The 14,022-nt window shown below is 44.7% G+C and overlaps 1 protein-coding gene across 1 annotated transcript in view; it reads left to right on the forward strand.

Moving 5' to 3' along the window:
• The window catches only part of TRERF1 (transcriptional regulating factor 1), a 209,787-nt gene that overhangs the window by 804 nt on the left and 194,961 nt on the right, over positions 1 to 14,022 (forward strand). The gene's annotated exons all lie outside the window — the stretch shown is intronic.

Here is a 14,022-nt window from a genome sequence, read left to right on the forward strand (position 1 = left end):
TGCGCTGCACAGCATCCCAGCAAAGGGGGAGGGGTGAGGTGGGCGCTGTAATTGGCAGCCCCAGCTTAAAGGGTGATGGTGGCGGTGAAGCTTGCAATTGAAGGTTGTGCTGTTATAAGGCCTTCATTCTTCCAGCCAAGAAACCGCAGGACTCTAGGGATGTGCTTTTTGGGGTTTTTGACATGATGCATATGTGTATGTATACGCTCCTGTGGGCTCTTCGGGGGCTGGGTACTCCCCAGAAGTTAAAGTGGCCACCCAGATGGGAGAAATGTATAAGGGAGTAAACCTATCCCTTCACTCCCCAACTTCAGTTCGGGGAGGCTGGGAAGTTACTGCTGGTGGTCTAAAGAAATAGATATTTAAAAAACAGCACAAAACCACCCATTCACTGGCAGAGGCCAAGAGCACCTGGCGGGCAGCCTCTGGCCGGCACTGGGCTGGAGCATGTGCGCCTGCCATCCTTAGGTTAAAAGAAAATGACTTCTGGTTCGTCCGTGTGCCTTCGACTGGCCCGTTAGAGCCAGCTTTGTGGAAACTCTTTCCCCACGCTAGACGCGGCTTTGGCAAGTGAACGTGGTGAAGCGGGTTGCTAACAGCATGGCCCCGGCTGTCTCGTGAAGTGCATGGAAGCGATGCTTAGGAATGACGGATCCAGGGATTGCTGAAGAGTTCTTTAAAAAATGCCGGCTGTTTGCACTTTTTAGCAGGCCATGGAGCAGAGCTTTAAGAAAGGAGTTTTACATTGTCCCAACTGGTACCAACCTCCTGCATCACTTACTGTCTCAGGAAAACAGTCTGGTGATGGAAAATGTGGTTTTGGTGCTCAGTGGAAGGATAACAAGGAGGAGTAGTCAGTGCTTAACTAGTTAACCTGCCCTCTTTGCTTCTCTGTGCCTCTTTTCCTGGTCCTCAGCCTACTGGTTTCTGCAGATGAGTTGTAGGTCTTTGGCTGTCAGGTACCTTTATTATGCTGGGAGGTTTATTTATTCCTTATTTTCCTTTAACTGAAGTATAATTGACTTGCAGCATTGTATTAGTTTTAGTTGAATAACATAGCAATTCAGTATTTTTATACATTATGAAATGATCACCACCATAAATATGCTAGGAATTTTAACTTGGTCAGGATAATTTTAGCATCAGGGATTCAAACCAAGACATGTTTAGAAGAGTCAGGGAGTAAACAGTAAGCAATGTGGTTAACTAAAGTTGGTTAAGCTTTCTGCAGTTCTGTAGACAAGCTCAATACTAGCAGGAAAAAAAAAATCTGTTTTAAAAAAATGAGCTCTGTACATGTTACTGATGGGAGAGTTGTTTTTTTTTCTTTCCTTCCTGTCATCAGATTTCCAGATTGAGAATTTGATATTTGGCAGCTTGAGAGTTGAGTTAGCTGGGAATTAAATATTATTGCTACTTATCAAGTGTTCCTAACTAGGCATTCGTTAAACAAATTAGCTATTATTTTTTCCCTGCTGAAAATCTGAGTCTGGTTGATGTATATGCTGGGAAGGTAAACAAAATCTTTATGTGTGTTTATCCCAGGGAAGGGGAATTATTTACATGTCTACCCTTGAAGCCAAGAGCAGTCATTCAGTTTTTTTTTTTTAATTTATGAGATTTATTTTATTGTCTTGCTTTGGCCATTAATCAAGTCACAGAAGCTTTTTTTCCCTCTTCTGAGAATGTTCTTGTGGTAATAAAGGTTTGAAGGCCCATGAATCATAATTCATTCTTTTAAAAATATTGTCAGGATTTGATTTATAGGAATTGATACAGGCAGTGACACACCTCTTTGGGCTCCGCCCTTTTAGGCATGTCCATTTTCGCCAAAGAATTGTTTAAGAAGCCTGCTTGACATCTCAAAAAAAAGCGTTTCCCTTCTGCTTTATGAGCACTGAGAAGATTAATTTTGTGGGTTCCATAGTAAGCATGGGTCTTTTCACAGCTTGGTAAGCAGGCTTCCACATAGCAGGCATGTGTTAATATCACATAGCGTTTATGTGAGCTTGCTGTGAAAACAGTTGTTCTATGAACTGTGTGGAAAGTACTCAGTTTTGCCTCTTTTAACCCACTTGGGCCTGTGGTTTTTGTTGAGGTAGGAGCTTTCATTGTAAAAGAGGCGATAGTCTGTAGTGTTCTTTGCTGCTTATATAATAAAATATGTGGTCACAGAAACAAGACTTAGTTAAAATTCTTTTTCTCCTGCTCTGATGGGTGGCTTGGTCCTAAGAATCAAAAGCATTGTTTTTTTTTTGGGAGAAGCATGAGAATTGTCTATAAAGCTGATTAATCAGGAAATGGTAAAATTGTCTTGTGTTCAGCCATTGGCTCAGTTTACAGTATTTGTAAAATGACAAGAACTTTTAAGGTGATTTGATTCTTAGGTGAGGAGGACAGCGTCACTGGAAAGAAAAGTGGGGAGGTTATCAGCATCTAACCGTTTCTGGGCTTTAGAATTTTTATCTTAAAAATGCATGGTTTGATCCGAGAGTTGCATCCGTCTCTGAAATTCTGTGACTCGGTCTTGTGGAGAGAAGTCTCAAGAGATCTCCACAGTCCGTCTCTTCCTGGGCCAACGGCCAGATTGCCTCATGGACTTGGGCGTTGATTAACTTCTCTTTTTGTCTTCTCCTGGACAGAGTGGATTTATACCTTGGCATTCCAACAAGGACTCTTGAGTGGCCTGATAATCTTGACTGTCAAATGCAAGGAAATACTTTGTCTTAGGGGGAAAAAAGTGCTGGGGGTGGTGCGGGGGGTGGGGGGAGTGCATTTCCCAATTATATGTGCTAATAAAGAGTGGGGCATATAATCCCAGACACCGAAAATAATTTCAGTTCATCTTGGAAGTTTTCCCCTCCAGCCAACTGGTTCACCTGCCTAATTATGCCTGGTCAAATCTAAGGTTAATTGAGCTATTATTCCCAGGCAGCAGGGGGAGGTAGTCCTGGGAGGAGTGGGAGACCAGAACACCCAGTGTGGCTTTACCCACTTTCTGTGGAGAATTCACAAGTGGGTAATTGGGATTTGGTCATGTATTTGTGATAAGGTTCATAATAATGATATTGTGTTACTGTCCCTTCTGCAATAACGTATATTTTACCACAGGCACTTTTGGGGGAAAAGCTCTTGATGTTTTTATTGACCTTGAGTATTGACATGAGAAGTAAGGATCCAGACAAGTGGTTCAGACCTCAGGCAGTAGAGATGGGTGTTGACTGTCCTGCTCTAAAAACAGTTGAATTCAGCTCATTTTATTTCTGACCTCATGAAACTGTGATTTAGGGAGGAGAATCAGCTGGAATCTCGTGGATTAATAATATTTTTGAATTTGCACATCAGAGAGGAACCAATGAAATAAAGGGGAGACTAAAATTTAGATGATTTCTTTTGTGGGGAGGGGGAGACTAGAGCAACTGGAGATATTGGCGTGTTTTTCAGCTAGGGTGCTGTGGCATATTAAAGAATAATATAGTCCTGGTTATGTAAGTTTGATTCCATGGCTCTCTTAATAAACTTTTCCTCTGGGTTAAAGAAAATACACAACAAAAAACTTCTGGAATTTTGTCTAAAAATGTTTAAGTTCTCACAGCAGCTGCTTGTAGGGACTTCTGGTAAATTTGAGTTTACTGAAGAAAGATGATTTTTGCTTTTTCCTCATGGAAGACAAGCTGGGGATGAGTGGTATGTACTGAGCTATTGGTTTAGTAACACTTAAAAAAATTTTTTTTTTTGATAGAGAGGAAGGGGAAAAAGAACCTATGTGCTTAAATGGCTGGAGGTTAACAGTTATTTTCATGCTGTAACCGGATCTGGTTTATTCATGCGTACATTTGGCAGCTCCTTATTGAGCACCTACTGTTTCCTAAGCACTGTGTTACTGCTCTGGGTATATACTGATAATTAAAAGAGACATTATCATCTTCCTCTATGCATCCCCTACCCTACCATTTATTCTACAGTCCAGAGGGGAGGCAGATATGTAAAGAAATATATCTTGCAAAATGCCATAAATGCTCAGATGAAACCACAGAGGGCAGTGACCTGGACTTACTTAAAGTAGCCTCAAAAAGCCTCTCTGGGGATTGGGAGTGGAGGAAGACAGGGAGCATCAGGCAGAGCAAGGAAGTCTATGTGGAAGAACTTGGTGCGGGGTTGGGGTGGGACTAAGAAGAGACAAGGTGGATAAGGGGGAGGGGGAGAGGGTGTTTGAAATGATCTTGCAGAATTCCAGGCCTTGGAAAGGTTTGAGTTTCATTGAAGGGCAGTGGGAAGTCACTGAAAGTTTGTAATGGGAAGTGACATCCCCTAACTTATGTTTAAAGGGGATGGTATTGGTCGAGAGGGCAGGAGTGAAATTAGGAAACACAGTAAAAGGCACTTGGAGCAGGCCAGGTTGGGGAGGTGACAGGAGTTGAATGCAGGGGAGCAGGTGGGTGTGAGACACACATTAAAGGTAGAATGGGCAGGGTTTGCTGATGGATCTGGTGGAGGGTGAGGAGGAGGAATCCAAAGAGGAAGTTTCTGATGGGGGTGGTTGCATACACACAGGTGGTACTCTTTGCTGAGATGGGGGCAAGGGAGAGTCCCAGGGAGGAGACTCAAGCGATTTCACTTTGGGAACTGCCAAGTGTGAGATGCCTGTTAGATTCAAGATGGACATGTTAAGCTTGCAGTCTGTTACAGCATCCAGCCCCAGAGGAATGGCCAGGCAGGAGATCAAAATGTGTGAACCATCAGCCAAAGGGTGGTATTTAAATCCAGGAGACTGGATGAGGTGCTCTAAAGAGTCTATTGAGAGATAAGAAAAGGCTGTGTGTGTGTGTGTGTGTGTGTGTGTGTGTGTGTGTGTGTGTTTGGGCCAGGAGTGTGTTAAATGTTTCATGAATTTAAGGCCAGAAACGTCACCACTAGATTTGGCAAAATGGAAGCCACTGGCGACTTTGCAAAGAACAGTTTGAGTGGAGCAATGGATTAGGTGGGAGCAAAATTGGAGGAGGTTGGGAGGGGAATAGGAGGTGAAGAACCCCGGAATAGCATGTGTAGACAACTTTGGGGCAAAGTTTGACTGTGAAAGAGGGGCAGAGAAATGGAGGGGGAGCTGGGAGGATGTGCGTGTAGAGGGAAGGGTTTGCAGGTGCTGCTGGTCTATGTGTGTGATGATGGGAAAGATCGGGGAGAGGGAGGGATTGATCTTGAGCAATGGGTGGGGTCAGCCTGAGCAAAAGTCCTTGAGAAAGTCTGTGGGGAAGATCTGGCCTTGGTGAGAGGAGGGAGGGACACTTCCTTCATGATGACCTGGAGGGAAGATCCAGAAAGAGTGAAGGTGGCAGTGAGGGAAAGCTGAGGAGCTGCTGGGGCAGCTATGTGCTCTGTCTCTCCAGGCTGAGGTCCCACTCCCCTTGGACAGGGGCTTTGAGGTCGGGCTTTGACACCAGCCAGAGACGACAAGGGTTAAGACTGCATCAGAAAATTGTACTGCGTTTTTTCTGAACATTTGACTGCATTACGGAGCAGTACAGAGGAAAGACAGGATTCTTTCGCTTGGGGAAGAGAGTCTTCAGTTAAAGTAATTTGAGCTTCGCGTTAGACTGATTTGAAAACTATAATTGGGAAAAGACATCTGAGCTTTGCAGCCCTATTCAAAAGTTGGTGGGCACTGGTGTCATACGTTTGGAGGGATAAAAAATAAAAGGCGAAAGGGTTGTTTCTTCTTCAGGTGGCCTTTAACAAAAATTTGCCGTGGACTGCGCCGGTGGCCCCATTGATGGGGTCTGTCTGGCAGGTGAGTGCGCGAGGAGAGAGTCAAAAGATCTGGGTTGGGGGTTCAGCCCCGTCGTGTGGCTCTGGACAAGTCAGCCTCCGAGTCTGTCTCCGCATCTGTAAGAAGAAGGTGATACCATCTGCCGCCGCTTCTGTGAGAGTTGTGAGGATGGAATCAGATAATGTACGCAAAGTGCGATGTAAACTGTAAGCGGTGTGGCACATGGGCGGCAGCGAGGTGCGGTGATCTTCAGCCGGATCTCTTTTTAGATGTGAAACCTGACAACCAATGAACAACTTCCCTCGGTTCTCCAAAGCTTCTGCTGAAACCCCCCCTCCCGGTACACTGTGTCCACTCTCACTCTTGCTCCCTGCTGGGAGCCGCTTTCTGTTTGGGGTTTTCAAGTCCTCTGTGATTTCTTTCAGTGAAACTGCTCTTACTGCCGGAAAGCTGGCATCAGCAGGGCTGGCTGTGAAATGCCAGTCTTTATAGGTTCACGGTCTGATTCCATATATAGAATTTGAGACCTGCCCACTCAAAGGGCCAAATGAACTTGTTTTGTGAATTTGGTACAGGGGAACCTTGAACCCAGGGAAGAACACCAGCAGTGGTCCAGTGGTCTTAGCAGTGATTCATTCACCTTCTGAATTTGTTTTGCAAATGAGGACTGTTCCATAAAGCTGAGTCTACCTGAAAACAGTCCTTAGCACTCAGTCTTACTGTGTATGCTGGAAAGTCATTTCTAGTTTTAAAAAGTAACTGGTGCTTCTTACTAATCAGACCCCTGGCCTCTGCCTCAGAGGTTGAGGCTTTATTTATATATTTTAGAATTAATTTTTACTATGAAAACACTTTAACACACACAAAAGCAGACAGACTAGTATAATGAACTGCACTGTACCCATCTCCTAGATTCAGAAGTTAGATTTTGCACACCTGTGGATAAGGGGACTTCTTCCTGTATTTGTAAAATAAACACAAGTTGTCAGTTATGAGAGATCAGTAGGACCGATATCAGTTTGGTTTCATAGAGAGGGAAAATAATCAACGAGAAATCAGAGAGAGAGAGGAAGTGGATGACGTCATTGTAATACCTAGTGTTTACCTAGCATGTTACAGGTCCAGAGCCTCTTAGGCATGTCTTATTTTTAACTGTCTTGCAGCAACCATAGGAGGTAGCTTTTACTTTAATTTTACAGCCGAGGAAAGGGAGGCTAGAGAAGTAGAATTGAAAAAAATATAAATAAGTGATTAACCCAGAGTCACATGTCCAGCCAGCATCCAAAGCCCTAGTTTAATGCCAGAATTTGAATGGCCTCCAAATTTTGTGTACCCTCAAACAGATAATGCTATATAGTATTCAATAAGAGGTGTGGTACAGAATAAATGCTAAGGATCCTGGAAACCAAGAAGATCCTCTGGGAATTTGGGGGTTAGAACTCCAACGACCTTAGCTGGAAATATTCAGATGACTTAAGCATGTTTTGGGCATTACATTTTTCAAAAAATTCAATCGTCTGGCTCGTGCTGTAGCACATAGCTTTAAGTCTGCTTCGTGATGAAAGCCAAAAAACTTGACTTTAACAGATCTAGTGGCTATTCTTCATCGACTTACTACTTTCAGCCCTGGCCCCTCTATGGGGCCCCTCCGTGGTCATTTCTATAATAGAGATCTTGGCCTTCAGTCTGCAGGCTCTGCCTTTGAACAACTGGGCCCAGAACAGGTTGCTACCTGGGGAGGCTTCCTGAGGGCCCCTAGGGTTTCTTTGTCTTAACAGAGGCTGTAACAGAGGCTGCCCTGAGAGCCAGTCCTCATCTTTGGGAAACCACCTCCAGTCCCACTTATTTGAAAGCTTTTTAAAAAAGGAAAAGAAAAAAATAATGGAGTCAATACCCAAGGAGTTTTAGTAGGAGGGTCGTTTGAGTCCCCTCTGTTGTTATCACAATGGGAGATACCCAACTCCCTTAAAATTCAACTGAAGGCTACCCATAATGAACTGATTTTCAAGTGCTGGGACGTGTCCACTTCTGTGTTTTAATTGGGGGAACACATGTGAGCTGAGGAGTTTTCAAGGGGAGCCAGGGTAGGTAAGGACATTTGGTGGCCTCTTTCCTTTTGAAGGGTCTGAGCTGCTTTAGAGACTAGCATGGAATTCAGACAGTTTCACAGTGCGGCTCCTCATTCCTGAAGTCTTTCTTGAGGGCTCCATGTGCCTGGTCCTGGGCCAAACTGTGGGGTGGGCTGCGGGGGTTGGGGAGGGGGGATACCCTTGGGCCCCTGCAGCCCTTGGCTTGCAGGACTGTTGTCATCTTGACCACTGGGCGTGTCTTTCACTCCTTCTAGACTGCCCTGGGGAGGCCAGAACTGGGTCACCACTCAATTCTGCACCCCCAGCACCTAGCACAGAGCCTGGTGCTGGTTAATACAGTACGCTGTAAATGCTTCCAGCTGCTTTGTTGCTTCGGTTTTGCCTCTCTGGTTCTCTCCTCATCAGTTCTTGGTGGAGGGAGAAATCCCGGCCTCTATGCCACCAGGGTCAGCTCTTGCAGCCGCTGAAGGAGACCAGATCAGAGAAATGTTTGCTTCCCCCTTGCCTTTCTGGCCTGGCAGGCTTTAGTGGGATGGTTTAACTGAGCTCTCAAATGCAAATGTGGCCCCATCCCCCCATCTCTTTTAATAAGTGACATTTTGTTAAATCAGTTATTCAAGGCCTTATCTATATTTCTGTCTGTGCTGGCTTAGTCAAAATAGGAAAGAGTGAATATTAGATTTCTTCACCACCCCCCCTCCCTCCCCTTGGAGCAACTCTACGTAAGATTTCTGATAGGGGAGGGGTGCTGTGTCCTTGAAGAAGTAAACGCTGCCTGCAGAAAAAATGTGGAGGGCTTTGACTTGTAGCGAATGCTGTTTTTCAGCAGCTGTGATTTTTCCATTTTTCTTTTTCTTTCTGTTTTGATTAGTGGAACTCATTGTGCTCCGGGGTTGGGATTGCGGTGGGGGAGGGCGCGGAGGGAGCGACATTTACTGGGAGAGCTGGAGTTGGGGAGGAGGAAGGAGAGAGAAGGGATTTATTGAAAATATATGTCTACTTCTGCTATGATAAAGCAGCAGGCATGTAAAAATGCAACGGGGAAATCATTATTGTGGTAATGTAGGCAGAGCTCCGCTTTCTCATTAACGGAGCTTAGCCCACGTGGAGGAGGGGGCTGCCGGGCTGCTTTGAGAGTTGGGGTATTCAATAATAGCAGAAACTCAGGGGATTGTCCCCATCCCTCCCCACCCCCTCCAGCTTCTTTCTCCTTTTCTTTCTCCAATCAGTTTGTAACCTTTTCCAAGCGGCTTGTTGGATTTCACGGTCTCCGTCCTCACCCCTGCCACCCCAAAATGCTGTGAGGACTGTTTAATTTTTAAAGTTAGAGGGAATTAAAATAAATTTTCTCCTGGGAACTTGAGGAGATTTTTGGCAAGTGTGCTGTGAGTCAGAGATTGGATTATATCCCTTGCATCTGGGGGAGCATCGTGAAGAGCCAGTTGAGAGGCTCAGGAATTGCACATGCCACAGGGAACCCAAGTGAGGGTTCCACATGGCTTTAGGAATGGTAGCTATTGCTTACAGAGAGCTTACAGTGTGTCTGCTTTATCGTGCACCCTGTGCTTATAGAGAGCTTACAGTGTGTCTGCTTTATCGTGCACCCTGTGCTTATAGAGAGCTTACAGTGTGTCTGCTTTATCGTGCCCCCTGTGCTTATAGAGAGCGGACCGCGTCGAATGTCAGTGTCATCTGCACAGTTGTAAGAGGCAGACATGATGCCTACTTTACACTCAAAGAAACTGAGGCTCAGTAACTCATTTCAGGACATTCAGGGGCTGTTGCCCAGCTGGTCTCCAGACCTAGGACTGACTCCAAAGACTGGCTCCTGATCGCTAGGCCATGCTGCCTTTAAAATTTGGTTCATCGCCGTCCTTGTACAGGCCTCTAGATTCTAGGAATTTGGGGAAAATAGAGCCACCACGAGGCATGCTGATGATCAGTAAGGGTAAAGTGCTCAGGGCGATCATGAGAGCTGGTGCCCTCCTGGACAGAGCTGGCATTCTAAGAAAGGTCAAGTTAGGGGCTTGTTAGAAGAGGTGAATGCCCCGCCTCCCCCCGCCCCCCCAACACCTGCCAGGCTATGGTCCCTTTGCTGATAACTCACTTGTTCATCAGGCATTTATTGGTTATCTCCCGTGTGCTGGGATTGTTCCCGTGGCTGGATGTACTAGAACAAGTAAGAGAAGGTGCTCAAAGTCTAGTGGAGGACTGTTAGAAGAACATATATAGAACATAGAAGTATGACGATACACAGTGATGCCGCCCTAGAAAAAGACAAAACTTCAGAAATAGTAAGTAGGAGGGAAGTCTTCAGAGAGAGGTGGTATGTGGGTGGGTTGTGTGGGTTCAAGGGGTGCTTACAGCTAGACCAGGGGGAGGGGACCGCTGACAGCCTGATTAGTATAGGAAGCCACATACAGTCTGGCCTCACTGCAGTGCCACTTCTGTTTCAAGGCTTACCCATCTAACTTCATTTCACATCACCCTTAGTTGAATGCTCTGGAACTGTGCCGTCCAGCATGGTCGCCATTAGCTATTTGTGTCCAGTTAAATTTAAATTAATTTAAAAATAAATAAAATTTAAAATTCAGTTCCCCAGTTGCACTAGCCATATGTCAAGTGCTCAGTGGCCACCCACGGCTAGTGACTGCCATATTGGAAAGCATGGATGTAGGACATTTCTGCTAGTGGAGAAGTTCTGTCAGGAGAGTGCTGTCAAACTGTGTTCTGAGGCTTTTTCTAGCATGGAATGTTCTTTCCATTGCCCCTCATCTGGCTCACTCCCACTTCCTCCAGAGCCATTCCCTAAACACCCCAGACAGGCAGGACTTCCGTCTCCCTGTCCGTCTGGATTACAGCGTTCCCCTCATGTACCTATCTCCCCAGCATGACTTTCAGCTTCTTAAAGGCATGAACTGGGTCTTGTTCATCTGTGTCATGTCTTGCTTATCACTGTATACCTAGACCCCAGCTGAGGCCTGGCACAAAGAAGTTAATGACATTTCAGGCGAAGAGGCTGGAGGAATAAGCAAAGGATTGGGCAGGGGGAACTCAGTGCCATGGTCTGGAACTTGATCTTGACCCTGTCGGCAGTGGAGAAGTCACTGATGGGTTTGGGATGGGGCCACATCAGATTTATGTATTAGAAAAATTACCCTGAGAGGTGTGGAAGGACAGGCTGGCTCTGCTGAGCCTGCAGGCCGAGAGAAAGCAGTTAGGAAAATGTTGGAAGTGCAGACGTAAGAGGGCTAAGGGTCTGGACTTCCGGGCTGTGGCAGTGATGCGGAAAGAGTAGCATTGCCATCTTGCCGAGTCAGGGCTTTCTACCATTTCTTTCTCTATTTTATTTATTTTTAAAGTTTTTTTTGTTTTGTTTTTAATTTTTGAATGTGGACGATTTTTAAAGTCTTTGTTGAAGGAGATCAGCCCTGGGTGTTCTTTGGAAGGAATGATGCTGAAGCTGAAACTCCAGTACTTTGGCCACCTCATGCAAAGAGCTGACTCGTTGGAAAAGACTCTGATGCTGGGAGGGATTGGGGGCAGGAGGAGAAGGGGACGACAGAGGATGAGATGGCTGGATGGCATCACTGACTCGATGGACATGAGTTTGGGTGAACTCCGGGAGTTGGTGATGGACAGGGAGGCCTGGCGTGCTGTGATTCATGGGGTCGCAAAGAGTCGGACATGACTGAGCAATTGAACTGAAGTGAACTGAATTCGTTACAGTGTTGTTTCTGTTTTATGTTTTGGTTTTTGGCCATGGAGGCTTGTGGGGTCTTAGCTCTCTGACCAGGGATTGAACCCACACCCCCCGCATTGAAAGGCAAAGTCTTAACCCCTGGACCACTAGAGAAGTGGGTGTCTCTCTATTTTAGATGCTCTTTTCTAATTCTAAAGGAGACTGCAAGAAGAATTCTTCTTCTGGGTCCTTGCACCCCTTTTGCTTTTGAGGCCCCCTGCCGTGTACTGGGACCCTCCCCCAACCCCGTCCACTCTCTGCTTGGTTGGTGGCTGTCCTCTTTCCCCCTCCCCTGCCGCCCTATGCCCGCCTATTCATGTCCCTCCAGGGAACATCTCACTCTGGGTCATCCCAAGCCTCAGTTTGTGATCAAATCCGAGTAGAAGTGCAGGGCGCCGAGGCTGGGATTTCAGCCTTTCTGTTTTTGCAGACTTGTGCCAGGTTCTTCTCTGAGGACACTTTTGGGGGCTTAAATTGAAGAAGCCTGTGTAGAGAGTTTTGAAAAGGAGCCTGGGATGTAACTGAGATCAGTCCAGTCTCTGAGATAGTTAAGAGGGAACCAGGATGATAGGCTTTAGAGAAGCATAAGAGGATTCTTTTCTTTCAGTAGATGAGGCCGTGGTGACCTCACATTGTGCATGTTTGGGGGCAGGATGCATTTCAAAGTGTAACAGCTCCCTAATAAGCGCAAATACACGCCACCAGTTTACATATATTACCTCATTTAAGCCTCAAAGCAACTCTATGAGAAAGGCGTTATTATCCCTATCATACAAGTGAGGGAATGGAGGTACCAAGGGATGTAGTGATTGGGCCTGGACATGCTCTCAGCTCTGCCCCAATTGTTCTACATGATTTTGAGGGATGGTTGGTGGACAGACCTTTGACCAGAGGTGGAGTGGTGTACATGACCTTGGGAAAGTCACTTCACTTTCCTTAACCTCCATTTCCTGAGATAGTCACATCTACTTGGTAGGGCCATTGGGAAGATTAACAGCAGAATATATGTAAAAATCAGCACCTCAGCAGCCAGAGGATAACCTGTATTTGTGGAATAGAAGTCCACAGTCTAGGCTCGTCCCTCTTCTCTGATCAGAATGTCATGGCTCCTGATTGTAAGGCCTGGAGAAGACATGATTCAGGGATTTCTCTGGTGGTCCAGTGGTTAAGACTCCAAGCTTCTGTTGCAGGGGGCATGTGTTCAATCCCTAGTTGGGGAACTAAGATCCTGCACCCTGCAAGGGCCAAAAAAAAAAAAAAAAAAAGATGATTCAAAGCTTTGTTAGAGCTAAGACTTTTTCACTGAAATTGTGTAAATGGTAAATGAAAAGAGTTCATAAGACTTTGTTTTGGAGAAAGAGGCTGTAAATAGTACATAGTGATCATAGGGAATTTAGAAAATATCGGCAGGTCTAAGGAAGAAAATAAAAATTGTTGTTAAGTTCTCTTTAATTCGTTCTTATTAACGTTTTAGTAATTTCCATCCAGTATTTTTTTTTTTTTTTGAGTGTAGTCTAGTGGCTAAGAGTATATTAAGAGTATAAGTTCTTAATATAAGTTCAAACCCAGACTGCCTGGGTTTGAATCCAGGATCCTTCAGTTACTGGAAATAACAACAACAACTTGTTAGGACTGGTTGAGATGAGATGAGATGGTACGTGTAAAACATTTGGGGCTGTGCCTGGCAGAGAGTAAATTCTCAAGAAGCATTAGCTATGATATTGTGCTTTAAAAGTAATAATGGGGTTATTTTGCATATGTTTTAATATCTAGCTCATTAAATATTATTGGGAAACATTTTTATTCTGAAATACTTGTTTAGTATCCTCTTATTTGGATTCTGTATTCAATATATATTTATGTAGCACATACTGTATACCAGGCATTGGGTCCCCTGACTTAACTAGTCATTTTTATTAGAGATTACCTTACTTCTCATTTGTTATTATGTATTAATATTGTTTATTATATTATCATTTATTATACAATAAATAGTGCTTTGATGAACATAGATCATGGAACATAGATATACATAGATCTTTGATCACATCTTGGATTGTTTTCTTTGGCTAAATTCCTGGAAAGGAGAATTACTGTGTTAAGGAGAGTGGGTGTTTTTTAAGGTTCTTGATAATATTTCCTAATTGTACTTCACACAGTTATAAAATTAATTTTCATTCCTACTACCAGCATACGAGAGTATGCTGCATCCCCTCCACCCTAATATTACTGTTTTTCAAAAAATGGTCATTCTTATGTAACATGAATTATTCTGTAAACAATATGCCTTCCTTCTCTGGGGCTCAGTTTTTCCTAGCTGCAAAGTGGAGTGGAACTGCCTCTTGCTTGATGACTGTTACTTGTTAATTTAGTAGGCTCTTTGGATTTCTGTTATGGAAGACCAAACAGATGACCCGAGTTAT

The sequence above is a fragment of the Bubalus kerabau genome, chromosome 3 (assembly GCF_029407905.1).
Source record: "Bubalus kerabau isolate K-KA32 ecotype Philippines breed swamp buffalo chromosome 3, PCC_UOA_SB_1v2, whole genome shotgun sequence".
NCBI lineage: Eukaryota > Metazoa > Chordata > Mammalia > Artiodactyla > Bovidae > Bubalus > Bubalus kerabau.